We start from the raw sequence: 27,805 nt of genomic DNA, 5'->3' as shown, positions 1-27,805 counted from the left end.
CATCCTGGCTTTGCCACTTGCCAGCTGTGTGCTCTTGAAGAAATGACTCTTCAACCTCGTGAGTCCTGCCTCACCTGTCTGCAGGATGGGGATAACGGTCTAACCCCTGCAAGGTTGTTGGAGGGTCAGGTGAGCAATGGTTACAAAGGCACCTGGAACAGCACCTGGCGTGTGATACAGAGGACGATAGTTGGAAACAACAGCAGTCAGCGTGCCGGGCACGGAATGTGTGCAGTCTCACCTGGGCCCCAGGAACCCCAGTCAGGCTTTCCTTGAGCCCGTCCCACATGCCCACTGCTGCTCTGTGTCTGTGCTTCTCTCTGCCAGCTACTGTGTTATCCCCATTTTCCAAAACAGTGAGACTGAGGCTCAGAGATGTTTAGCAACTTGCATAAAATCACACAGCTGATAGAAATCTGATTTGGTGTATGTCTGGTTCCAGACCTAAAGTGCATACCTTGCACACTCACTGGGGCTCACGGGTGCCTGCTTCAGCACTCCCTCTCCCCCTTCCTCCTGTCTCCCTCCCTCCCTTCTCTTTTTTCCTCTTCCTTTTGTTCTTTTCTGACTCTTTCTTTAAATATCCCTCTCTTTGCTCCAACTCAGGACTGATGTCAGGGTGTCTTCTGGGGGGCACCGGCAGAAAGTAGTAACAGAAGCAGCCCCCTGTCCTCCAAGGGGCTGACCTATCCCAGGGCCTGCCAGAGACCAGCCCTGCAGGGGAGTGAGAGTGTGTGTGTATGTATACTTCCTGCATGTATGTTCCATGTATGTTCCATGCATGTGCTGCCTGGGGACACAGAGACGCTACAATAGTCATCATGTATGTGCTGACCACTTCCAGAAAGGCCTGGAGTCCTTTACAGCAAAGAGGCAGAGGCAGGAGGGACGGGAAGCAGGAGCGGGTGGAGGCCCGCAGGCCCCAGTGTGCAGTTGTGTGAGTTGTGTGTGCCTGTGGGTGGCAGCTCCTGACCTCCTTCTGCCAGGGTCCGGCCTGTGCACAGTGGAGGGACCTCTGCCCCCAAATGCTTTCTCTGCCCACCCCAGCTGTGGCTGCCCATCCAAACCTCTGTCAGTGGCACGTGTGCCCAAGAGCCAGAGGAGGCTGGGGCCGAGCAGTGGAATCTCACAGACCTGCCTTTCCCCTCTGGCTCTGTGACTTCCGAGCCCCTTCGTGTTTCTGAGCTCATTGGGCTTATCTGGAAACCTGGGCAAGTGACGGCTCCTGAGTCTGGGTGGGATGGAGTATGAGCGCTCGGGCCAGCTCAGCAGAGCCGGGGATCAATACCCAGGTCAGTGGTTCTTTCCTGTCGTGGGTGGAGAGGAATGTCTCCGGAGGTGGGCGGTGGGGCCTGGGAGCCCGAGGGCCTGGGCAGGGTCCTCCCCGCTCGGCTCTTAGCCTGGCTGCCAGCGCAGTTCCTGGCCTGCACACATCTGGAAGCAGTTGTGTCCAGCTGCCGGGCGGGGCTCAGGCTGCGGTCAGGGCTGGATGCCCGAGCGCTGGAGACCTCCCCGGGGCCCACAGACACCCCCTCCGAGCAGGGAAGAAAGGCCAAGGAGAAAGAAAAGAACAGGAAGAGGGGCGGGAGGCTGGGGACTGAGGGGCGAGGACTGTCTTTTTGTTCTGAAGAAACTTTTGGCTTTTCCCAACAAATCAGAAAATCCGGCAGGGGGAAGCCATTTTTCCCTCTAGGCCCGCCTACGTCTGAATCAGGCAAACCTGAGACACACATATGTTTTTGTTTCTAAACGAATCAGAAGGACTCCAGGCTTGTACGGGGTCCTAAAAGTACTCGTTGAAAATTGCTCACGTTCCACCCTCTCCCGTGAAACTTGTTTCCATGACTTAAACATTTCCAGCAACTTGCCATCTCTTGCTCTAACCTCAAGCGGCACTGGGCCTCATTGAAGAAGTGCCAGCGTGTCCAAGTGTGCTGGGGGCCGGGAAGTGTGGAGCGAGAGGGGGTGAGGGCCTGGGGTTGAAATGGATTGTTCTCTGGTCACAGACAGTGGTCGAACCATCTAGTTCTGCCCCCTCATCTTAGAGCCGAGAAAGCAGTCCAGAGAAAGTCACACAGCCATGCGACATGGGAGGGCTCCGGGCTGGCCTGTGTCCAGCCAGCCGCTTTACAGCCTCCCCTGGATGCCTGGAAACGCATCTTATTTGTGATGGAGCCACGTCTGTGCATGATGTAGAGGCTGTATCATAGGAGGCACACGGTGGGGCTAGCAGTGAGTGGGACCTGACTCTCTGCCTGAAGTTGGGGGCTTTCCCAGCTCAGTTTCCTGGTGTGTGATATTGGGAGCCTCTCGTCTGGGCCCTCCGTGCCCCACGTGAAGATCCTAACAGTTGTAACTGTACTAACATTTGTCATTTAATGAGTGCTTACTTACCTGATGCTGGGAAAGACTGAGAGCAGAAGGAGAAGGGGGTGACAGAGGGTGAGACGGTTGGATGGCATCACCGTCTCAATGGACACGAGTTTGAGCAAGCTCTGGGAGATGGTGAAGGACAGGGAGGCCTGGCGTGCTGCAGTCCATGGGGTTGCAAAGTGTCGGACACGACTGAGCGGCCGCACAGCAGAACGCTTCCTCTGCGCACTTCTTGCATTTCCTCCCGTTTGAGGCTCCAGCACTTTCAGGTGGATCCCATCACTGGCTCCACTCTGCAGATGAGGAAGCCAAGGCTTCGGCAGGTTAAGTCACTCAGCCAAGATGCGGAGTCACGTGCTGGACTTGGGTGTCCAGGGGCAGATGTTACCCTCTTACTGGCTACTCTGCTCTTTGCCCCCACGCTTGGGATGAAGGGTCAGCAGGGTTTCTGGATGGAGAAAGTGAAAAGGGCTGTGTTCACTATTAAAGCAGCAGGGTCCTGGTGGCCGTGGTTCAGAGTGGACTGGAGGCAGAAGTCCCCTTCTTGGGCGCCCCCCAGCAGGCTCCCCTTCTTCTCTCCTGGAGCCCTGAAGCCTCTGCAGCAGGGCCCCAGCCCCCCTTGCTTCCGGAGTTAACTCTGAGCATCCAGGCAGGAGACGCTGAGGCTCATGAGCAGCCCCTCCCCGTGTTCCCCCCTAGGCTGCTGGCTCTGCGCTTCATCCCCCACGATGGCCTGGCACGTTGGCCGCTCCAGGCTCTGCCAAGGCAAAATTAGAATGTGCAGCTCCTGTGGAGAGGGCGGATTTAACCAAGCCTCCTGCCAGGCCCTTCCAAGTGGCTGACAGGAGGTCGGGGAGAGAATCCGGGGCCTGTGCCCACGACATTCCCGGCGACAAGGACATCTCCGGGCTGGCTGCTGGTGGCTCAGATGCTGTCCTCCTGTGCTGGGAGTTGCCGAAGGACAGCAGACACTGGGCTCCTCGCCCCTTCTTGCCTGGCTCAGGCTGGGCTTGTCATAATGTTCCTGACTGAGGGAGCTGGGACTTCCAGAACATTCCTCCCTGGACTGGGGGCTTGCGGGCAGGGGGCTGTGTGGATTGCTCCGAGCCCACTAAATGGGCACAGCTTCCTGCTGGTGACAGCTGGTACTTTTCTGGTTTATTATGTTCAGTTTTTTTTTTTTTTTTTTTAAGTCCCTTTCCTGGGGCTGGGCATTTATCTATTATAGATATGATGAGGGAGATCAAGTTGGAGAAGGTTACATGACAGTAATTGGAGGGCTGTTTGGCCCCTCCTCAGAGCTGCTGTGTGATTTCTGCAGTGTATTCTGTTCTGAGGCACTTGAGGAAATAGCAGCTGAAGTGGTTTGCCGGTTTGCCAGGTAGCAAGGCCCAGGGGGTGGGATTCTGTGCCTGGGTGAGAAGGTGACACCTCTGGGTGGAACTCTAGAGGGTTGGTGGGGGGCAGGGCCCCTTTACCCAATGGGTCTCAGGCCAGGGATCTTGTCCTCGATACTCTGGCTCCAGACTGCTGAGCAGAAGTGGGCGGGGCACTCGCACTGGCCATGGGCTTGGGCCGGGCCATGTCCTGGCTGCAGGCTCCCCGCTGTGTTGGTGTGGGTGGCAAGCCTGGGCCCTCCCTGGCTCGGTCCTATAACTGCAGACTCTCTTGTCCTGCACCTCAGCACTGTCAGTTGCTCTCTCTCTCTCTGGCATGGCAGGTGGTAGGGGGTCTGGCCAGGTTCCACGAACTGCCGGCTCTGGGGACATCATGGACTTAGGACAGGCAGAGGGTAGGGTTCAAGGGCTTGGCACCAGAGGCAAAAGTGTGCAGCAAGTTGAAGGAAATGCAAGCCTAACAGATACCTGACTTTTATGCGTCTCCTGTCATGAGATGTTCATTCACTGGGAAACTGCACCAGAGGACCTTGAAGCAAGAGACTGTGTGTGCCCGGGATTGTCTTCTGTGGCCACATCACCTGGGCTTCTGCATGCTCTGGGTTTGGGTTCAGTTTGGCCAGGAGGAGGCAGCAGGGCTCGGCAGAAAGGAGCAGCCTCACATCTCTGAGTGCCCACTATGTGCCAGGCATTGTGCATATGCAAGTCCTTGGGCCCTCCTGAGGCCCTGTGGGGTGGGAACTGGTGCTGTTTCCATTTAACAGGTGAGAAAACCGTGCTTGCAAGAGCTTAAGAAATCTGTTTAAGGTGACGCTATTAGTAGGTAGGGGGCAAAGCTGGGATCTGGGCTCAGAATCATCTGCTGCCACGCTGCCCCCCACCCCCTTCCAGAAGTCAGGGCCGTCTCCCCGATGCTCCAGAGGCTGGTCAGTGAACGTTTAAGCTTCATCATGTTATTGCATCTCATGAGAACGCACAGCTGCAGAATTCAACCTAGCTGGTAGATAGGTCTCCTCGTATACACAGAATTCACAGTGGTGGGTCCTGGGAGCCAGAGCCTCAAGTTGACGACAGACAACGCCGGAGAGCCTGAAACCAGGGCAGCGAAACGCCTTTTAATAAGCACATCCTCAGAACCGCACGGCAAGTGCTGAGCCCTGCAGGAGCCGACCGGGCACAGAATTCAGATTAGCTGCTGTGCGTTTCCCCTTTTGTCACCTCTGCAGTGACAGCTCCTCTGGATTCTCCCCCTCAGGCTTCTGACAACTTCTGTCCTGCTCTCTGGGGTCCAGTAGGTCTCCGCTTGATCCTCCTTTCTGTCCAGAGGGGCAGGGATCTTCATCCCTGGGGAAACCAGAGCTCCAGGGGCATGGGTGCCTGTGGCTGCAGCTGGGACCGGCAGGGCCTCGTTGCTCCTGGCCCTCGCATTCCTTGTGTGGCAGGAAAGGATGCCTCATGCTGGAGACACGCCTTGAGCGAGGGCATCAGGCCCTCAGGAGCCCCAGTCAGGGGAGCAGGGCGCGTGTAAGGCCAGGTGACTAATCCTGCCGTTTCTCCAAGATCAGATGCACGTCTCATGGAAATATGCGTGCTTGATGGCAGCATCAGAGAGGAATCAATGGGTAGGGAGCCTGGATTAGAGGATATTAAGCCAGGATTTTGTAGTCTGTCTTTCTGTCAGGAGAGTCAACAGTGGGCCAGGTCGATTCATCTTCCTGAATAAACAAGTGGATGAGTCTTCAGAACTGCATCCGTGGCCCAGCTGTGAGTGTGTCTTGTGTTCTCATGCTGGGGAGTGTGTGTGCGTGCGTGTGAGGGTGAATGCATGCATGTGTGGGTCAATGTGCACATGTGTGTCTGTGTGCACATCTGTGCAAGGGTGAGAATGTGTGCCTTGGTCTGAATGTTTATGTGTGTTTGTGTTCTGGTGTCATTGTAAATGTGTGTGTGTATGTGCATGTGAGTGTTTCTGAACGTGTGTATGTGTGCGTGTGTGCATTCTGTGCGTGAGAATATGTTGTCTTCATGAGTGGGTATACAGCATATCTGTGCAGGTGGGTGTGTGTTAGTGTAAAGATGCATGCACTGGGATGTATATATGTATACGTATGTGTGCCTGTGTGTGCAGACGTGTGTGTGAGAGAGAGAAATGGTGGGTGTATGCAGCTGGGGTTCAGTTTCTTTACAAGGCTCTCTGAGAAAACATGTCTGGGGTGTTTAGAGACATCGTGGGATGCCCGGCCCATGGCCCTGACCACGGGTGGGTGGCTGTGCAGCTGAGCTCATACCCTGCACTGTAGCCCCAGCCTCCTGGCAGTCATGGGACCAGGGACTCTCGGGACCAGTGAGGGACAGTCTTTGAGCTCCTCAGGCCCTGGGTGCGGAGCCCAGCCCTGCCTCCTCTCTGCGGACCGTCTACAAACTACCAGCCTCCTCAGGCTTCTGTTTGCTGCTGTTTGCTGACCTATAAAATGGGGTAGTAACTCCCAGGAATTGATGAGAGACCCCGAGGGGACCTGGGCAGGTGAAGGCGCTGCAACCTTCGAGCACTGGGGACTGCCCATCCTCCCGCCCCACTCTGCCTGGGCTCCGGGCTGTCCTTGGAGGGTGGCTGTGTGCAGGGCTGTGTGTGAAGGCACCTGGGCACGTCACACCACAGGCCCCAGCCTGGGTTGCACGGGGCCCCAGTGTGTCCACACACATCCCTCAGAGCACGTTTCCACCAGGACAAGCCATCTAGAAACAGAATGCTCCTCAGACAGTCATCTCTGTGTGATTTCAGGGTGACCCTGGGAGCTGGGACAGGACCGGGGCCATCTCACCAGCCATGCAAAGCTGCATGGTCACCTTCTGGTGCTGGGGCAACAACAAGGGCTCCAGAGACACAGAAAGGGGGTTCAAATTTGGGGCTGGTCACTGCCCAGCTGTGTGACCTGGGGCCAGCTCCTTGACCTTTCTGGGTCTTGGTTCTTCTGCTGCAGATCCTAACCACCTAGCTGACTTGCCACCCCCCAGGGAACTGCTCTTGGGAGAGTCAGAACAAGGGGTAGGTATTAGTTTCCTCTTGCTGCTGTAACAAATCAGCACAGGCTCAGTGGCTGAAAACAACACAAGATGACTATTTTATTTTAGATCTGAAGTCCAGTGGGTGTCAGTGGGTTAAGGGCATTAAGGGTATGGTGTTGGCAGAGCTGTGTTCCTTCTGGTGGCTCCAGGGGAGGTGGGGTGGGGGGGCGATATGGGTAGATCTCTTTCCTTTTTCCAGCTTCTGGAAGACACCCACATCCCTTGGCTCAGGGCTGCCTCCTCCATCTTGAAAGCACATCAGTCTGCTTCTCTGTCATTATATCTGCCCTGACTCTGGTGATCCTGCTTCCCCTTTGTTGGGACCCCTATGACCATGCTGGACCCACCCAGTTAATCCAGGATAATCTCCCATCTCAAGTGCCTTCATTTGACTCACACCTGCAAAGCCCCTCCCTTTTGTCATGTGAGGTAACATACCACAGTCCTGGAGATCAGGATGTAGACATCTTTAGGGAGCCATTATTCAGCTTACCATGGTATCCACATGGCAGCATGGATGTGCCCTCGTGCCCCCTTGGAGAGACAAAACGTCCATTGTCCACTGTCTCCATCATCTTACAAACATTTATTAAGGGCCAACTGTAGGCCAGACTGACCCTTGCCCTCAGGGAGTTTATATTCTAGCTGGGCAGACCAATAACAAACAGTAAAATGTATGATGCAGCAGGTGGAGAAAAGTAAAGCGGAGGGGGGCCCGGGGTGCTGAGGGCTGCCCCCGCAGCCTCTCTGGCGAGGTGACATTGGAGCAGAGCCCGAGATGAAGCAAGAGAGTGAGTGAGCCACGTGGGTGCCAGAGGGAGGGATGTTCCTGGTTGTTGTGGGTTGAATCGTGTCCCCCACAAAAGGTACGTTCAAGACCCAACCCCTGGGGGCCTGTGAATGTGATCTTGTGGGAAACGGCCTTTGTAGACATAAATCAGGTGGGAGCTAAGATGACCGGATGGGCCCTACACCTGATCACTGATGAAGCTTGCATTGGGCTTCTTCTGTAGCGAGTTTACCTCCAGCTGGTGAACCGATCAGAGCACTAGCCTCTTCTCCTCCTTCTTGGTAAAAAGACGATAAATCACAGCAGCTGCTGTTTATTGTCTGTTCAGTGCCAGGCAAGTTGCCTCTTAATTGTCATCCCTGCCTCATCATCCCTCTTCTCACATGGCTCAGCCAGGCCATTATTGTTAGAGCCCCATTTCACAGATGAGAAAACTGAGGGTTGAGGACACTGAGCAATGGCATCTGCCTACACACACTCAGCTACTGAACTGGGGAGCTGCGGCTCAAGTGCAAGGATGCGCCGTTCCCCACAGCCCTACCGTGGGAGCAACTGGAGGGCAGGGCCTGTTCATTCTTTCCTCTGTTATCTCTCGCACAGAACAGCCAGTTAAAACATATTGATTTTCGCCTCTGTTAATGATCTCTTAAGTCTTGACAAGAGAGTTCAGTTCAGTCAGAACTTCTGACGAATCCCAAACCAGCTTTCCCTCCTATGTTATTCATTCTGTAAACATTTGCTGAGAGTCCCTGCATACCTGGGACATGCTGCAGGGTTATTTGCTCTGTTCCATCTTGAATAGACTCTAATTATATCTATAGTTTTGAAAAAGTAGTTTTTTTGTTGGTATTTGGGTAAAATCCTCTGAGTAGCCCCTGGGGTGACCTCCGAGGAGCCCAGAAGTCACAGCTGGAAACCTTGCCTCTCCAACGGGCGGCACAGCGCTGATTCCTGCTCCCCTGTGGCCTTTGGAGCCCTGGCTCTGCAGGACTTCCTGTCCACCTGTACCTCCCTGGTGATGCCTGCCCCTCCTGGGGGGACACACACCTCGTGGCCTCCCAGACACTCTGGTCCTGGTTCATCTCGTGCTTTGGTCCCAGAAGTATTTTCTTCCAACTACTTTGGAAAACTGTCTTCCTTCTTTTGACTCGTGCCACTGTCACTAGCCAATCCCAAGAGCAATCAGGATGGCAATGTTTTGGGCGTCTTGGGTGACCTGGGGCCCCTGGGAGCAGCTATTCTTAAGAGCCTCTCAGCTGATGGCTGGGATGCTGATGTTTTGTCTGTGCCAGGATGTGTGTGTGGGTAGAAAAGACATAGTTGGTGGTAGGAAGCCCTGAGAAATGGTAGAAGGGCTTCATGGAGGGAGGAACTGAAATAAGACTGTATCAACCAAGATGACAAGATATGGGCTACTGCTTATCCAGTTGCCCCTGATTCAAAACTGTTAACAACAATGAGATAACTACCTGAAAAAGCCCAGACTGCAGGATCTTGCCCCACCAAAGTGAATATAAATGGCACAGTTTCCCCACAGAGCAATTCAGCATCATGCATTAAGATTTAAACAAGCTCCTACCCTTGATGTAGCAATTGTTCTTCTAGGATGGAAGTTAGCTAAATCAACAGATGCAAAAAGATTTATGTATGAGGTTGTTTATCACTGGGTACAGTAGCAAAACTTTGGAAAGACCCTAAATGTCCAACCATAGGCAAGTGGTTAAATGACCTGTGTCCATCTGTCTGTCTATCTACTCAATGGAATGATATGCAACCATTTAAAATGATGCTTGTGGGTTTTTGGCTGCCATGGAAACATAATAATCATGGTAATAGTGTTTCAAATGGGCCAGTCACTGCTCTAAGCATAGTTTCAAGGAATAACCCAGTAACATGGTGACTCAGGGACAACGGCAGAGCGATGCCCATATGAGAGATGAGAAAGCGGCGGCCCAGGAAGGCGGAGAGCCAGAACTTACTAGCTCACGTGGCGTTTGAGGTCTTGAACCCCAACTGCTTCCTCCCATCTGCCACTCCGCCTCTCACCATGACCACAGAGGTGGAAAAATCAAGGACACAAAACTGCATGTCCCTCCTGATCCACTTTCACAGGGGAAGGTGTCTGCTACACACAGAAGAGAGTCTAGAAAGGAAAACATCTGTAATGGTGGGAGCCTCTGGGTGATGGGGTTAGGGGGAGTTCTCTTTTACCTATTTTGGATGTTCTAAGGAAACGGCAACCCACTCCAGTATTCTTGCCTGGAGAATCCCAGGGACAGAGGAGCCTGGCAGGGTACAGTTCGTAGGATCACGAGGAGTTGGACATGACTGAAGTGACTTAGCGCGCACACACACACACACACACACACACACACACAAATTCTTTACAACAATTTCTATATTACTTTTATTATAAAAATAGTGACAAAAGAGAGGCAGGGGACAGGGAGGTGTCTGGTTGGTTGCTGGGATCCTGGCCACCCTTCTCCTGGGGTGGAGGAGCCATGGATATGACCTCGTCTAGCTCTTGGCTATTTCTTGCCTCGTGGGAGGGAGGTGCGGGGAGGGTTTTGTGCCTCCAAAGAGAGAAAGAAACAGTGACCCCTGTGTCCTCTGACTCTGGTCACAGAATCCTGGGGTAGGAGTCCTTCTTGGAGACAAACTAGGGACATTTCTCCCTCAAGGCCTTCTTAGAACAAAGCATAAAGGCTGGAAAAAGGCCTGAGGATTATTTGGGGCATTGGTTTTTCATCATTTTTTTTTTTTTTCCTGGTGGCAGAACACTTCAAGCAAGTCTTACTCATGATGCAGGGCAAGAAGTGATTATCTTGCCCTCAAGGACCAAGTTTCTTTTAGAGAAGAGACTTTTGGAAAAATCCCTTGAGAGACTCCTTGGATGAGTGTGAAGTTCTAAGGGTATGAGCTAAAAGGAGACAGTAAAGCAAAAAGGACTTTTCTCTATAAGAAATGAACATGAATTTTGGCATGGAGCAGGGAGGAAGGAGGAGAGGAGGAGGAGCAGGGAGCAGAGAGGATTTGGGAACCAAAGCAGTTGGGACCAAAATACTTTGATTTCTGCTCCCTGATTGGACCTTAACTGATGTGGGGATGAGAGAAGGTTTAACTTTGACCTTTGTATTCACCTCTGGGTTGCTGAACAGACAAATGCTTATTAATTCAGTGTCATTTCTGGAATCTGTGGAATTGTGAGTCATCAATGATTGATCATGGAGATTATCATTATATCTAGTTTGCATAACAACTGGGTAATAATATGAGAATATATATCTTTTTTATGTATTCAGTTCAGTTTAGTCACTCAGTTGTATCCGACTCTTTGTGACCCTATGGACTGCAGCATGCCAGACTTCCCTGCCCATCACCAAGTCCTGGAGCTTACTCAAACTCATGTCCATTGAGTTGGTGATGCCATCCAACCATCTCATCCTCTGTTGTCCCCTTCTCCCACCTTCAATCTTTCTCAGCATCAGGGTCTTTACCAGTGAGTCAGTTCTTTGCATCAGGTGGCCAAAGTATTGGAGTTTCAGCTTCAGCTTCAGTCCTTCCATTGAATATTCAGGACTGATTTCCTTTAGGATGGACTGGTTGGATCTCCTTGTAAGAGTCCAAGGGACTCTCAAGAGTCTTCTCCAGCACCACAGTTCAAAAGCATCAGTTCTTTGGTGCTCAGCTTTCTTTATAGTCCAACTTTCACGTCCATACATGACTACTGGAAAAACCATAGCTTTGACTAGACAGACTTTTGTTGGCAAAGTAATGTCTCTGCTTTTTTAATATGCTATCTAGGTTGGTCATAGCTTTTCTTCTAAGGAACAAGGGTCTTTTAATTTCATGGCTGCAGTTACCATCTGCAGTAATTTTTGGAGCTTTCCAAAATAAATTCTCTCACTGTTTTCATTGATTCCCCATCTATTTGCCATGAAGTGATGGGACTGGATGCCATGATCTTAGTTTTCTGAATGTTGAGCTTTTAAGCCAGCTTTTTCACTCTCCTCTTTCACTTTCATCAAGAGGCTCTTTAGTTCTTCTTCGCTTTCTGCCATAAGGGTGGTGTCATCTGTGCACCTGAGGTTATTGATATTTCTCCTGGCAATCTTGATTCCAGCTTGTGCTTCATTCAGCTTGGCATTTCACATGATGTATGCTGCATATAAGTTAAATAAGCAAGGTGACAATATACAGCCTTAATTTACTCCTTTCTTGATTTGGAACCAGTCTGTTGTTTCATGTCCAGTTGTAACTGTTACTTCTTAACCTGCATACAGATTTCTCAGGAGGCAGGTCAGGTGGTCTGGCATGCCCATCTCTTTAAGAATTTCCCACAGTTTATTGTGATCCATACAGTGAAAGGCTTTGGCATAGTCAATAAAGCAGAAATGGATGTTTTTCTGGAACTCTCTTGCTTTTTTGATGATCCAGTGGATGTTGGCAATTTGATCTCTGGTTCCTCTGCCTTTTCTAAATCCAGCTTGAACATCTGGGAGGTCATGGTTCACATACTGTTGAAGCCTGGCTTGGATAATTTTGAGCATTACTTTGCTAGTGTCTGAGATGAATGCAATTGTGCAGTAGTTTGAACATTCTTTGGCATTGCCTTTCTTTGGGATTGGAATGAAAACTGACCTTCTCCAATCCTGTGGCCACTGCTGAGTTTTCCAAATTTGCTGGCATAGGGAGCGCAGCACTTTCACAGCACCATCTTTTAGGATTTGAAATGTATTTTCAAATTTGTGTGTATTTGTATATATGTATTAGTATCTAAACATTCACAATGAAATATAGGTAAACATTCCTTAGATAACTAGTGAGAACCTCCTATATAGCACAGGGAACTCTACTCAGTGCTCTGTGGTGACCTAAATGGGAAGGAAATCTTAAAAAGAGGAGATATATGTGTACTTATAACTGGTTCACTTGGCTGTACAGCACTAACTAACACAACAGTATAAAGCAACTTTAATAAAAAGTTTAAAATCTATATATAGGTAAGCATTCTTGGAGTAGATAAAGTCTGATCTTTTTGTTTACTTGTATTTAGAAATTTTATCAATTGTTGAAGTATAAATTATTGCAGGAGTACTGTAATAATTAATTTTGATTATGAAAGTTATTTTTGTTTGCTAAGTCATCTTAACATATTTTCAGCTGACAAACAAATAGGGAGATAGAGTAACAGTCAATACAAATATTGAGAGTATCAGCTAGATAACTTTAGGAAGAATATGATTTCCTTTCCAAGCCAACCAGTCTTTATAAAATTTAAATATTAATACAGAACAGAATAATAGAAATTAGATTATATCACAATTATAATATTTTAGAGTTATTATTGTAACTGCATGCATAACATTAAACAAAATAAAGTAATAACTGCATCCAATTTTTAGTCCTTTAATTCTGTCTAGGAAATCTATTTAGGTCATGAGAATTTGAAGAAAATATTTGGAAATTTTTCCATATCCTGGGAGGATGAATAAATACAATGTCACCTCTGTTACCTCGAAATAGAAGGAAGAATCCAAAATTATGTACCATGTTCATGATGAATCTGACTCACATGTAATTCAGAATATATATATATATAAAGAAATGTTGGAGAAAGATGAGGCAAGCCCCCAGGATCTCGCTTCTCCCATGACCTCAGTGAAGAGGGAGTGTTTATTTAATATCACAAATGTGAGCTCAGTGTCCACAGGGCCACCTGACCTCTGGCAGTTCTGAGGAATCACTATTCCTGCCCTAAGACATCGAATGCTCAGCATGTGAGTGCTAAAAACGTACATTATACAATTATAATAATAATGAAATCTAAAAAGATGCCAGAATTGTCCTTTGGTCTTAGAAGGAGGTTCCATGATGGTGTCATTTGGCCTCACTTAGGACTAAACGCTAATTTTGACAAAGCGTTTGGCCACAGTGTGCTTGCCTTGCACCAAGCGTGCAGTTGGTGATCACTGGTGTGCCCGTCTGCATCCGCACTGGACTGTGACACGCATGAGGCAGAGGCTGTGTTACCACTTCTCTGCTTCATCTCAACAGTGCAACTTCTGGCATGTGTAAGTCCTCTGTCAATTCTTGGTGAATGAACAGAGTACAGCAGGAGGCATCATCATTGTTATTACCTAGTGGGCAGCTGTGAGGCAGCTGCTGGGAAGTCAGGGCCCCCACGGAGGGTGCTCACCGTGCCCCCGCCCCCAACACATACACACTTATCAATCAGAATGCTTTTAGTTCCAGGTTGTGAGGAGTAGAAAAATCAATGTGAAATGGCTTAAGTAATATAGAGAATTAGGGGAATTTCTTGACTCACGTGTCTGCAGAGTCCACGGTCTTCGGGGCCATGTGCTTCACCAGTCCCTGAGGTTTGTGGTGCCGTCGTCCACAGCCTGCCTTTGTCTCAGCCTTTGGGGCTGGGACTGTTCATATCCTCCACCTTGGGACTCCCCGGAGAGAAGGGCGGCGGTGGCGGGGGGTGGGGTGGGGGGGGGTGGATTGCACTTTGATTGGGCCGATTGGGTCACATGCCCATCTTTCCGCCAATCACTGAGGCTAGAGAGGCTCTGATTCTGCTGATTGGTTTAGGCAAGTAGGGCCACCAAACAGGCTCTCGGTGACCCACTGGGCAGGGGTGGAGTGGGGTCTAGGATGTGCTGAGTTGGATGTATGTTTCCTATTTCTTCGAACAAATCATCACAAACTTAGTGGTTTAAAAGAATACACAATTTACTATTTCATGGTTTCCGTGGCTCATGAGTCTGAGAGTGGGTTAACTGGGGCTCTCGGGTCTCACCAAGCTGAGCTGTGACACCTCAGAGACCTCTTCCAAGCGTATTGGTGGTTGGCAGAATTTGTTTCCTTGAGCCATAGAGGTCCCTGTGTCCTTGTTGGTAGTGGCTGGGGACTTTTCTCAACTCTTAGCCCTCAGGTCCTTGTCACCTGGCTGCCTCCTCTCTGTGAGTAAAAAGCACAGCTGTTTACTTCACCCAGGCCAGTGAGATACGCCTCTCTGACTTCTGTCTCTGAACCTGTAAAAAGAGCTCCCCTGTGATTAACCAGAGTCACAACCTATTAGGGACCTTGATTCTATCAGTAACATCTCTTCAGCTTTGCCGTATCAAGTAACCTAATGAGGAGAGAGACACTCCAGTGTATTCACAGATTTCTGTCCATACGCAAGGGGAGGGGATTGTACACGGTGTGTACATCAGGGAGCGAGAATTCTGGGGACCATCTTAGACTCTGCCTGCCAGTTGGGTGAGCATCACCACGTTCCCCAGATTCCACTTTGGGTCTTGTCCAGATATCCCAACCCCAGTCCCAGCTGTGGCCACTGGGACAGCAGTCTCCAGAGAGAGATGTCTTTCTCCTTTCTGCCTCTGCAGGGTGCAGACCTCTGTCCTGGATGAAGTATCAGAGCCCCTCAGAGTGAGTTAGCAGCTGGATGTCAGAGTGCGGTGCTGGCCAGAACTGCCAGAGGCCTGGACTAAACATTTTTCAGACAAACATGTGAAGTCTTTATTTACCAGATGACTTTTTTTGGGTGCTTACTAGCTCCCTGGTGGCTCAGTTGGTAACGAATCTGCCTGCGATGCAGGTAGACTCAGATTTGACCCCTGGGTTGGAAAGATCCTCTGAAGAAGGAAATGGCTACCCACTCCAGTATTCTTGCCCAGAGAATCCCATGGAGAGAGGAGCCTGGTGGGGCTACAGTCCATGGGGTTGCAAAAGAGTCAGACAAGACTGAGCGAATGAACCATCACCGTCAGATACCAATTATTGCACTATGTATCTTTTCTCTATTATCTGATTGAATCATCCCAACAGCCCATGAGACTGCCATTAGTGGCATTTCCATTTTATTCCTATTTTAAAAAGAAAACAGGGCTCAGACAGGCTGGCGTTTGCCCCAGGTAGTATGGCCAGCAGGTGGCAGAGCTGGGACTTGAGCACAAGGTCCCGCAGACCACGTAGCACATGTACTTCACCACTCAGGTAAAGGCCTGCCCCCAGAAGGTTCCAGACCATGCAACCTAGCCCCACATTTTGCTGATGGAGGAAGGGTGAGTATAAGTTCAAGGTCGGGGCATTATTGGGTTTAATTTCAAATCTGAGCCTGGGGCTTGCAGACCAAATCCAAATGAGGGGACAATATCTGGTTTGTTCCTTCTCCATGCCTGGGAGCGCCATGTCTGGGATCTGTTGGAATAGATCTTGCAGGCTGGAGAGTGCCTTCCACAAGGGAGATCCTCCCAGAAAAACAGTCCTTTCAGCGCCAGCTGGAGAGGAAAATGCTGGTAGCTTTTTAATTTACCTTGTGAAATGGCTGCTGCTGGGCGTGAGTGACGGCCATCAGATCGCAGGCGAGAGCCAGGCACTTTGGCGCCGGGTCCCTACTCAGGAGGACATGGGGGTGAGGGAGGGGGTCTGAGAACACGGCTGGACGTTCCCTGCTGAAACAACACTGCAAAGCTCTGAGCATACTCAGAGGCTGGGCTCTTTGCTTCAAGGCATCTTAATTACTGAGAGAGCTGGCAGCAGGGGGAGAGGGCTGAGCGGAGGACAGCAGGGCTTGGCCAGAGAGAAATGGCCCAGATGTTGCCAGCTGAGCTCTGTGCGGATACGTCCGCAAACACTCCCAGGAGGTGCTGTCCAGTTGAAACAGAATATGACCCATGGATGCAATTTTAAATTTTCTAGTCATTACAGAGGAAATCAGTAAACTCTATTTTGATAATCTATTTTAATTAACTTGATATAGTAAAAATACTTCCAACATGTAATCAATATAAAGAGGAAAGTTTTATTATTTTTATTGTACAAAGTCTTGCAAATCCAGTGTGTATTTTATACCTATGGCACATCTTAACTGGGACTGATCACATTTCAAGGGCCCAGTAGCCACGGGCTGTATTGGTTTTGCGCTTAGTACAGCCTCCTCTGCTCAAAGACCTTCCATGGCTCCCTATTGTCCAATCTGTTGGAGCCAGCTATTATTATGGTAATTTGTGTTTCTGCCTGCCTCTCTCTTCAATGCTAAGAGTTTTTATGGGATCTAACAAGGCACTTATTATGCACCTACTGAGTCCTAGTGGGAAGTTCCCTGAGCTGCGTTAATTGTATTTTCTATCAGCTCTCGGCAATTCTTCCTGGGATACAGGAACGCATCAGCCATTGTGTTAAATGCTTTATGTAATTTTCTGATTTAATTCTCAGTACAACCCGTGAGGTAGGTATTTAATCTCCATTTTACAGATGGAGATTGAATCCAGATTTGTTGGTTTCCAAGTTGCTCTTTCAGCTACATTGTGCAGGGCCTGACACCTTATCTGGACTTATCTGTATTAGCTTCGCTGAAGTGAGACTCTGGTTTCTTGGCTCTTTCTTGGGGTGAGCATATGGAAGTGGCAGGAGGGACCAGGAATCTATTGGCTTGTGCATCCTCCTCAGTCATTGCGATGCTCTATCAGCTTGGGCCCCAGGAGTGCGGACAGTGGCCTCTGTTGGGGGCAGGGGTGAGCAGAGCCAGTGCTCCTGGCAGCCAGGCAGCAAATTGGAGCAGTGAGCACCCCCTCTGCCTCAGGCTGATAACTGGACTCAGCACCACGGACTTCTCGAGCCACCGCTCTGTGCCTGATGCATTATTCACGCTCGTTCATTGCCAGAGAGTGTGACGCTTAGCCTTGGTGCCTTATTGAGAGCACCATAAAAATAAAATGTCAATTAGGATTAGCCCCCCCCCCCAAAAAAAAAGAAGCCGATGTTATTGTACATCCTTTTAGTGAGTTCCCTCTAATTAGTCAAATAAATATGCAGTCCTCCCACTCGGGTGTGTGTTTATTTGCTTTAAAACATTGTAATTACATCCTCCGCTTTGGAAACTTCTGGGAACCGGAAACTCTGCACATGGACTTTGGCTGAGAGGACTGTGAGCCAGTGCTTTGCTGGGATGACTACCGCCAGTGGAAGTTGTGGGATAAGCTTTCAGAAGCAGACCATGCCTTGCCCTGTCCTCACTCTAACACTCTCAGTGGCTCCAAAGGGCTTACTGGCATCAGACCAACTCCACTGTATGCAGAGGAGAGGGAACTGGGCAGGAAGCCTGGAGAGGTGGGTTCTGCAGTACCCCAAGTGGTTCCCTAACCTCTCCACTCTTTGCTTCCTCTTCGAGGAGGCAGTTCTAGTTGCACCAGCCCTGAAGCAATGCTGGTTTCCAGAACCATCACTGGGCTCTCCCCTTCCAATCCTGCAGTTTCTCCTCATCCTGCAAAAAAACATTGACCTTCAGTTTATATTTAGGTTATATTTATTTCTTCTATTTCTGTATATGTTAGAATATACATGTGTGTATATATATATTCTTTACCAGCTTAGCCACCAGGGAACCCCATATATATATATATATATATATATATATATATACACACACACACACATATATATATGTATTTTGTGACCCTATGTACTGTAGCCCACCAGGTTCCTCTGTCCATGGGATTTTCCAGGCAGGAATACTGGGGTGGGTTGCCATGCCCTCCTCCAGGGGATCTTCCCGATCCAGGGATTGAACACATATCTCCTGTGTCTCCTGCATTGCAGGTGGATACTTTACCACTGAGCCACTGGGGAAGCCCCTATATGTATGTATATATGGTTGGTGATGTGTCCGGTCTGTAAAAACTTTTTACTAAAAATTCTGTGTGATTAAAAAAAAATAAGTGGAGATAGTTAGTGTGAAGAGGGAGGACCCTATAGGTGAAATAAATTGGAATCTGAAGACCTCCTTTAGGATCCTGGTCCTCCCTCTGACTCAGTGCATGGCTTTGGGCAGTACTTGACCTTCCTTGTCCGGAAATAATTCTGGTCTGGAGAGTTCATTATAAGGGAGGATCTTCTGAAGGCTGAGTTACATAGTGCATGCTAAACTGTTTGATAAGTTGCATCCCCTCTCTAATGAATGGGGTGAATACAATGGGGCAAATCCTTGCACCAGCAGCTCCGCTGGGTTTTATATACATTTTGGCTCAGGAAAAATAACAAAGCTCCAGAAGGTGGGGATTATTATGACCATGAAAGCTCAAGATTATTATGTCAGAGAGGAGGGGGTCTTGGTCAAGGTCACACAGCTAGTGTGTCTTCCTGTCTGGTTTTGAGTCTAAAACTCATGATCTTCCCATTGTGTCAGACTGTGATTTGATCTTCAGAGCTCACACAGTATCCTGTAAATCAATTTGACAATTTTCTTCGTGTCTCATTGCCAGCCTAGCATAGATTTGCTCATTTAAGATGCCATTGACCTTATCTAATAAAAAGAATCAGGATCCAAGGAGTCTGTTTAATTCATTATTAAAGATCATTTCCTGTTATTATCTTCCCTGTAGCAAAATTAGCTGTTAACTCTCCTGTTAGCATAACCCAGCCAGGATTACTAGGAAATTAAGCAAAAAATCAGTTCAGTGATATGTGAGCTGAGCTCAGGGAATTCCCCATCTTCAGTGCATATTAACATTATGCCTTAGAAGTCGAGGAAATATTCTGTTAAGTGGAAAAAGAGTTGCAGAAATTTTACTTTAAAAAGTCAAGTAAGAAGTTACTTTTTTTTTTCTCCAAGTAAAATTAATTTTTGTCTCAGGGCAAGAAAAAGTAAATTAAAAATCACACGCGCCACCTCCTCGCAGGCCCAGTTCCTTCTGGGTTTCCATCCCAGATGACTGGAGGTTTAGGTTTCTCTAGCCTAGTTTGGGCCTTGGAGGATGCTGGGCTGCAGGGTTTCTGCTCCGGGAGGCCCTGACTATGACAGGGTGGGGCAACCCGCCCCTCTTTCTCGCTGCCTACCCTTGCAGGTTTTCCCTTCCTCCTGGGCAGTTGTTTGGGGTGAGGAAGGGAGCAAGGACTGAGGTCCTGGTGCCCCAGGGAGGGCCTGTGTTTCATCATGGTCAGGGGGATGACACAGGGTTGCTGGGACTCTGATCACCCCCTCCCTCCCCACTGGGCGGCCAGTTGCCCATGTAGGCGGGCATAGAAGTGGGGAGCTTTGGACTAAAAGGATGGGGCAGTGAGCAGATGCTTCTCAGTAGTGAAAGGAGGTCGTGTCCGACTCTTTGACACCCTATTAGCTGTAGCTCACTAGGCTCCTCTACTCACGGAATTCTCCAGGCAAGAATACTGGAGTGGGTTGCCATTCCCTTCTCCAGGGGATCTTCCTGACCAAGGGTTTGAACCCGGGTCTCCTGCATTATAGGCAGTTTCTTTACCATCTGAGCCATTTCCTCCTCCAGGGGATCTTCCTAATCCAGGGACTGAACCACATCTCCTGTGTCTCCTGCATTAAGAATCTGCAGGCAGATTCTTTACCTGCTGAGCCATCAAGGAAGCTCTTGCTTCTCTGGTAGGAGGAGCCCAAATGCAGGAGAGGCCTGAGCTCACGGTCTGCAGCCCCCTGGGCCCACAGCTGGCTGTGTGTATGGGGGGCACATGGCAGCCTAATCTGGCCAAGGAGCCACTGGGCTTGGACTAGAGGATGTGGGGTGAACTCCTAGCTCTCTAGTCTGATCATGTTTCTTCACTTGGAAGATATTAATAGGAATTTAATAAGTTCTGAGGTTTTGGTGAGGATTTCAGGTGGCTCCAGCAGCACAGGACTCCCAAGGTCTCAGCACAGCCATAGGTGACCATGCCTGGCCAGGGACACAGGAAGGGACAACACCTTCCTGCTGTTTGCCGGAAGCTCTACTGGGCTCACGACATGTGAATTAGGGCTCCAGTTCTTGTGATCCAGTAACTCTCAAGAATACTAGAGTTAGAATAATCAGAATGTTGACACAGTCAGGGGTCCTGGGAGGCCTTATAGGGTGGTCAGCCTGTCTCGGTTTATCTAGAACTTTCCTGAATTTACCACTGAAGTCCCAGGCCTGGGGAACCCTCCTCTCATATTACCCACTATGGGCACATTTCTAGGCAGAAAGGGACATCTGGTCACTGTACAAATCTTTTTGGTCTAGAGACTTAGAAGCAAGATCATGGTTTGGCTCAAAATCATATGTCTGGGGGCAGCCGTGCCGTTTTTAACCTGAACCTATGATTTTGGGCAAAGATGGAATCCAGCCTGGCTCCTCCTGAGCAGGGATCATCCCACAGGATGGGCATCCGAGGTGATAAAGTTGCCGGGGGTTCCTCTTACCTGTTGGTATCTGACTCACAGTTATTCTCTGTTAACTCCATTAGCTTCCATTTGCAAGAGTTGCAGTCATCAGGAAACCTCTAGATGCTTTCTGTTTAATGAAACACAATTTGATTACATATCAACAGAGTCCCCTGGTGGGACAGACTTTTCTGGAGGCTTTCGGCCTGCCTGCCCACTCTAGCATGGTCTCTGCCCTTTGGAGGGGGCATCCAGTGGAGGCTGCCTAAGTCCCCTGCTGGGCAGGGGACCCCCAGCCCCCAGCTCACCCATTTGCTAGTGGCAGCTGTTGAAAACCTTCTCTCATGGACATGCAGGTGAGGGGTGTTTTGGTGGGTCGCTGGGCCCAGTATACCAGCAATGCTTTGTAGATTCAATCTGTGTGTAAAATTTACTCTTTGTTGCAACTGCCAGTAGTGTCATGGCCAATGTCAAGCAGACCAGGTCTGGGACTGGGGTGATTGAGTTGGTTCAAGGTAAAAAGTGAGAGGGGCTTCCCTGGTGGCTCAGCAATAAAGAGTCCACCTGCCAATGCAGGAGACGGGTTTGATCCCTGAGTCAGAAAGATCCTCTGGAGTAGGAAATGGCAACCCCCTCCAGTATTCTTGCCTGGAGAATTCCATGGACAGAGGAGCCTGGTGGGCTCCAGTCTATGGGGTTGTAGAGAGTCAGACACGACTGAGCAGACAAGCAAAAATAGGCAAGTTCTGTGCACCATTCTGATAAATGATTGAATCCAAGGAGGGGCTCATGGGAACCCCAACTTGTAGCCGGTTGGTGAGAAGTACAGGTGACAGTTGGCCTCTGAAGTGGGACCAGTTTTGTGGGTCAGATCACTTGGCTTGTGGGCTCTGATGTTAACCTTAGGTGGACTGTTGGAGCTGAACTGAATTGGAGGACATGTAGATGGCATCAGAGAATTGCTCGGCTTCTGGGACATCTACACATCTGGCATCAGAAGTAATGGGAGCGTGGCAGCAGTATGAACGGTAGAGGAGAAACACAGGAGTATTTTTCCATTTCCACTTGCACAGCAGTAAAATCAGGGTCCCTTCTGAGGGTAGAAGCAGGGTGAGGGGAGCACGTGGTTCACCCCATCCTGTCCCACAGTTTCTTAGAGTTGAAACTATTTTAATTGTTGGAAACATCCCAGATCTACACAAAATTGCTTGACAGTGGCTTTTTAAATTCTACTTGTATTTGGCAATGCAAAGACCAGAAAAATTTCCATCAAAATTGATAAGAGACACAAAAGCAAACAGCCAGGACTCAGCTGGAGAGGCCACCTCGGTCCTTCCATTGTCGGGTTCCTGGATGGTCCCACCCCGTTCTGCACAGGAGTGGCGTTTATTCATACAGACTCCTTTACTGCGTTGCCTCTCTGGCCTCCCAGTGTTCTTTCTATCCCTCACTGGTTCCACGCATCCAGCCATAGCTGTCTGTGGTTTCTCTCTTTCTGTGCTTGTTTGAAAACAGTGTCACAGCAAATTGCCCTTATCTCACTGTGAATCCCTCGGGGGCTCCTCTGGGTTCCAAGAGTCTCTCTCTCTGCTCTTCTTTCTCTTTTCCTACTTCCTGTGCTTACTCTCACTGGAGACTCGGATTTCCTGGGCAGTCACACGGAGGTGTCGCTTACTTTGCAGGGTTAGCTGTCATCCTCGCCTGGGAAGGTAGTGATGCTGAGGATGACCTCAGGGGCACCCGGCCACTTGTCTCATATCCCTCCCACCACATAGTTAAGAGATGCTGAGCTCATGGGGAAGAGAAGGAAGGAAAGGTTTGAGAGGAGGTGTTTCTTGATGTGGGGAAGGTTGTTGTTTTCAGTTGCCAAGTCATGTCTGACTCTTTGTGACCCCATGGACTACAGCACACCAGGCTTCCCTGTCCTTCAAGATCTCTCGGAGTTTGTCCAAATTCATGTCCATTGAATTGGTGATGCCATCCAACCATCTCATTCTCTGTTGCCCCCTTCTCCTGCTGCCCCCAATCTTTTCCATTTTCATACAGCCAGAGAATCAGAGAAACTGAATCCCATCCTCCCCCTTGCCTGCCAAGGGCTGTAGATAACCCCCTATTTCCCTATATGCAAAATTAAGGCAACCAGATAAGTGAATTATGAAGTCCATTTCAAGCTCTCAAAGCAGAGGAAGCAGGACCGGCCCATAAGGCCTTACTTGGGGCTGAGCCCTGCCCCAGGTCCCCTCCATTTCTCCTTCTAGGAAGGAGTTCTCATCCTTGTTTTACACATGGGGCAACCAAGGTTCTGAGGGATTACGCCTGTCCTGTGAAAACATTTCTAAAGCCAGAGACCAGATCCAGATTTTTCTAACACTGGAGCCTGTTTCCCTAACTCCAGAGATTTTTCTAGCTCTATCCTTTTAAAAAACATGACACTGTGATGTTCCTCTCAGGAAAGTTTATTTTTCTACCCCCATTTGTACAGTGTGTTCCATGTCATAGAGAACTTTTCTTTAAAAAAATTTGCAAGGGACAAGGGATGTGTTATGTCTTCAGCTTTTGGCAACTTTGCACAGTAACCTCAACCGCCTTTTGGCTCCCAGCTTGCAGGGATGGCATTTCAGGCATGCGTGGTTGTGTAGAGCCTGTGGTTTAAAATTTTAATGGAGGACCCTTACTCCCATCTGTCTGTTCTGGCTCTCGCCCTGTCCCTGAGTTCCGTTTGGTCACCGACTCTGCAGGGCCCCCCACCTCCCATTCCTGTCCTCTTGCAGTTGAGACAGGCTGTGTCCCCCCCCACCCTCAGCCACAGGCCTGGGTTTTATCAGCACAGTCGACAGGCTCCACTGGGCCTTTCAAGCTTGATGGCAATTTGGATGTCAGTTTCTGGGAAGATCAAGATTAATATTTGATGACATTACAAAGTCAACCTGTTCTCTTTTCATCCCAGATAGAATTAAAAAAGCAGAGTCCTCACCAGGACACTCCCCAAAGGAAGTGGGAGACAGTTGGTCTGGGAGCCATAGTGGGTTGGTGAGGGTGGCCTGGGCCAGGAGTTGGCAAGCTTGGGTACTGGTCTTGGCTTGGAAACCTGTTAGCTGTTGACCTCATGCTAGGCTCACCGTCTCTGAACTCTCACTTTCCTCCTGCACAAGTAAATAATCGCTCAGGCTAGCAGAACTTTCATTTAGAAATGATGCTGTCTTAAAAAGAGGATCAGCTTGTAGAGATGTTTCTATACTCCATGCAGACTTTAGGAGGGTCTGGGCTTTTTGAGGGGAGGGGTCAGAAGAGCAAGGAGGGGCCCTGGAGAGCAGGTGAAGAAGTCTGGGCGGAGGAACCAGCTCTGTTGCTAGGACCTACGAAAGGTTCAGGATGCCTGCTCACTGTGCTTGGGCTCCAGGGGATGTGGAGGGCAAACAGGTGTTCGTTATGTGGGTGAGTCCAAACTTCTGGGAGTCTCGTTTGATGCTTGAGAGAGGCTCTGGGCTCCACTACTACCAGACTCTCACCTGTCCTGCGCCTTGGCTTCCCCAGCATCTGCACGCAGTACATGTGTCGTAAGAGTCTGCGGAACAAGTCAATTGGGCAGAAGTCTGTTTCCAAATGAGGGTGTCTCTTCATGCACCTCCAGGATGGCTTCTTCGGCTTGGAGTCTGTACTGGCTGGAAGGAGAAGGCAGGACTGATGGAGGCATGGGCTGGAGCAGATGTGATGTCAGGCCACCAGCTGCCATGCTGGGCAGAGGGTGGGCGTCTGTGTCCAGAGTTATATTTGAAGACTGAGCTGAATCAAACAGTCTTGTAGGGTTTGGTGACACTGGAGAGGAATGGAATCCCTAGAAAGAAGGAAACACGTCCAAATACCCACAAAAGAAACCTCGTTTCACTCCCTACAGTCGTTCCCTAGAGAAAGCCTCCATGTTGGTAATAATTTCAGGCAATTATTACCAGATGGAAGTTTTCAGGGAGACCCTAGCTGACATGGCAGTTACTGGTGTGATAGAAAGAGATCCTCCCTAATCTTAGAAGAATTTTTGCAACAGCTTGGAAATAAACAAGACTAATGTCACCAGGACCTTTGTATGTAGAGGCACTTAATTCCACTGGAGCTTGGAATCCTATATTATGGCATCTCATAGGAAACAGTCCCTCAGATGGGAAGCTCGATTGTGGATCATCCTTGAAAAGAGAGGTGTCTTGTCAGCTTTCTGTACGGTGATCTTTGCATGCAGGAAGAGCCATGTTAAATCATGATTTTCTTTGAATATTTTTCCACTGAATGATTTTTGACCTGGATCAGTACTTTGAGGATGGCATACTGAAGAAACAATGAAAGATGTTTTCCTTATAAGGGTGTCTAAAATAATGCAAAACTCAGGAGCCACAAAATAATAAATTCAATTCCATTAAAATGGACTTAGCTAAGTGAATGATAAATAAAATCAAAAGACAAACATCAAATTTGCAAGATGTTTGCAGGCTATGTCACAGAGGAAGGGCTGGCTTCTCTAATATATAAAGAGATCCTACAGATCAATAACCAAGGACCATGAACTTCATAGAAAAATGGGCAAAGGGTATGAAGAGAGTGCATGGCATAGGAAACAAAACTTCTTCTTAAGCATATGAAAAGTTGCTTAGTCTCACTAATAAGAAATGAAAACTACATTCAGAAAATCCATTTCATTTTTCAGATGGGAAAGGATCAGAAAGTTTGACAACGACAAGATAGTAAGGAGTGTGTATGTATGAATGTGATGCTGCTGATAATATAAATCATTATCACTTTTATGGGAGAGCAATTTGGTGACATAGTTTTCACCCGTGAGTCCAAGTTGTGAATGTTATATCTACAAATGACAATGGTTTTCCACATACACTGAAGTTTCCCAATCAGTGTTTCATGGAATAGTTTCTCCTAACACAATGCGGAAGAGTTTCAGGGACACAGTCTGAGCAACACTGAGATGTATGATGCATTACGTAGTTAGAATGTATCTGGGAACCACAAACACCATCCAGGTCTAGCTGTAGTCATGTTCACTGGCCCTCTGTAGAAAGAGAAAACCTCTCTGAAACCTCAACCTTCGCTTTCTGCTCTTTGAAATGCATTTCAGCCAGAAGTATGAATGCCAGGGCCTTGAAAATGGTTCAGAAACCCAGGGGAACTGCCTGGGGACAGACTCTGCTCTCTGTGGCTGGGACAAGGAGATGGCAGGGACTTTCTTTCTGCAGGAACCTCCCTGGTGTGAGATGAGAGGCCAGAGACTGCGCTCGCAGCATTAATTAGGAGAGAGCAACATTTGGAGACAATCTGTTCAGGAAACCCTGCCCGGGACACGTTTGCACCCTGGGCTCCCGGCTGCTCTGTGCCAGCAGCCTGGCTCCTCGAGTCTTGATGGCATTCTCTGGCATTCTTCTCCAGCAAGTGTGGGCAAATCTCCCTCTTCAGGTTCTCCTCCTTAGCTTCAAGGTGAAACAGGTGATTTCCTTCATCTCTTCTCTGGAGCCAGCGAGCAGTAATGATGCGCTCAGGGCTGAGCTAGCACCCAGCGGAGCTGCCACAGAGCCTCCAGCCCGTTCCCGAAGCAGACAGGTGAGGAAATACAGACAGGCGAGTGGAAAGCAGGCGTCGTGCCCACAGATGGGGTCCACGGACCAGCTTTGTGCCCCGTCCTCTGCTGACCTCGGACCCCTGGGGGCAGGACGGCTCAGGGCTGGATGGAGTTCCCTGTCCTCTGCTGTCTGGCGACTTGTTTCCATTTTGCCTGCCAGGGAAGGGTGTGTCTTCCACCTGTGACATTGACCCTGGCTGCCCATGACAGTCACTGGGGAAAGCTTAAGAAGTGATCACTGCCTGGATCCCACACCCTCCCTCCTGCCATATAGATTTTTATTTAATCGAGATGTTTATGAAGCTCCCCAGGTGATCCAAATGTGTAGGCAAGGTTGAGAACCACAGATCTGGGATGACCCACCATATATATGAGGATATTTTTGAGTGTGAGTAGCAAGTTGACCATGATTCTGATGTTTGGGGCTGTCCTAGGCAATCTAGAATGCACGGTCTCCCTGATTTCACCTGGAGAGACCCCAAAAATTGTTTTCTAAGAGTACCTGATTATAGTTTGTTGTTGTTTTTAAAATTTCTAAGTGGATGCAAACCTTGGTAATTTTACAGTATTGTAGAGGATTATAGGAGAGTGTCAGGAATCTGATTTTGAGTCCTGTTAAAAATCTGCCTGCAATGTAGGAGACCCAGTTTCGATCTCTAGGTTGGGAAGATCCCCTGGAGAAGGAAATGGCAACCCACTCCAGTATTCTTGCCTGGGAAATCCTATGGACAGAGGAACCTGGAGAGCTACAGTTCATAGGGTCGCAGAGTTGGACACGATTGAGCGACTAACATCTTCATCTTCACATGTTTTCAATGTCCCAGTTTCCTACTGCATGTACCTCCCCTCTGAGAACCGGAGGGGAAGCAAGGTCTAGTAATTTCAGCCCTTTGCGCTTCCTCTTGTAGCACTGGGGAGTCTGACACTTGCTCGACCTGTAACCAACTGTACAGGTCTCTGTAACCAACTCTGTAACCAACTCTCTCTCCTGCAGCGTCTCGGGCAGTGGTGGGTGTAGAGCTCTGCATCTGGACTCAGCAAACCTCTCTGAGCTTCAGTTTCCTCATCAGTAAAGTGGGAAGGGCACTCCCAGTCTCAAAATGCTGTGGGAAAGATTACATGAGTCCCTTTTATACCACTGGGGGGCCCAACAGAGAGCAGAGTACAGGCCTCTTCCATGGGCCATGGTTTTCTTTGCAAAGAGCCATGTTCTTATTGGGTGACAATCTCTCGATCCTCTTAGAAGTGACAGAGGATAATTCCTGCAGTGTTTAGGAAGAATGGGTGACCATTTCACACTGACATGATACTGGGAATTAGTGAAGTCTGTTATAAATATATATTTTTTATACATACTTGATCTTTGAACAGTGAAGTGAGAAGCTTTGAGCATGCCTGCCTATTCT

This window comes from Bos javanicus, chromosome 18, assembly GCF_032452875.1.
Source record: "Bos javanicus breed banteng chromosome 18, ARS-OSU_banteng_1.0, whole genome shotgun sequence".
NCBI lineage: Eukaryota > Metazoa > Chordata > Mammalia > Artiodactyla > Bovidae > Bos > Bos javanicus.
Note: the sequence above shows the minus strand (reverse complement) of the source record.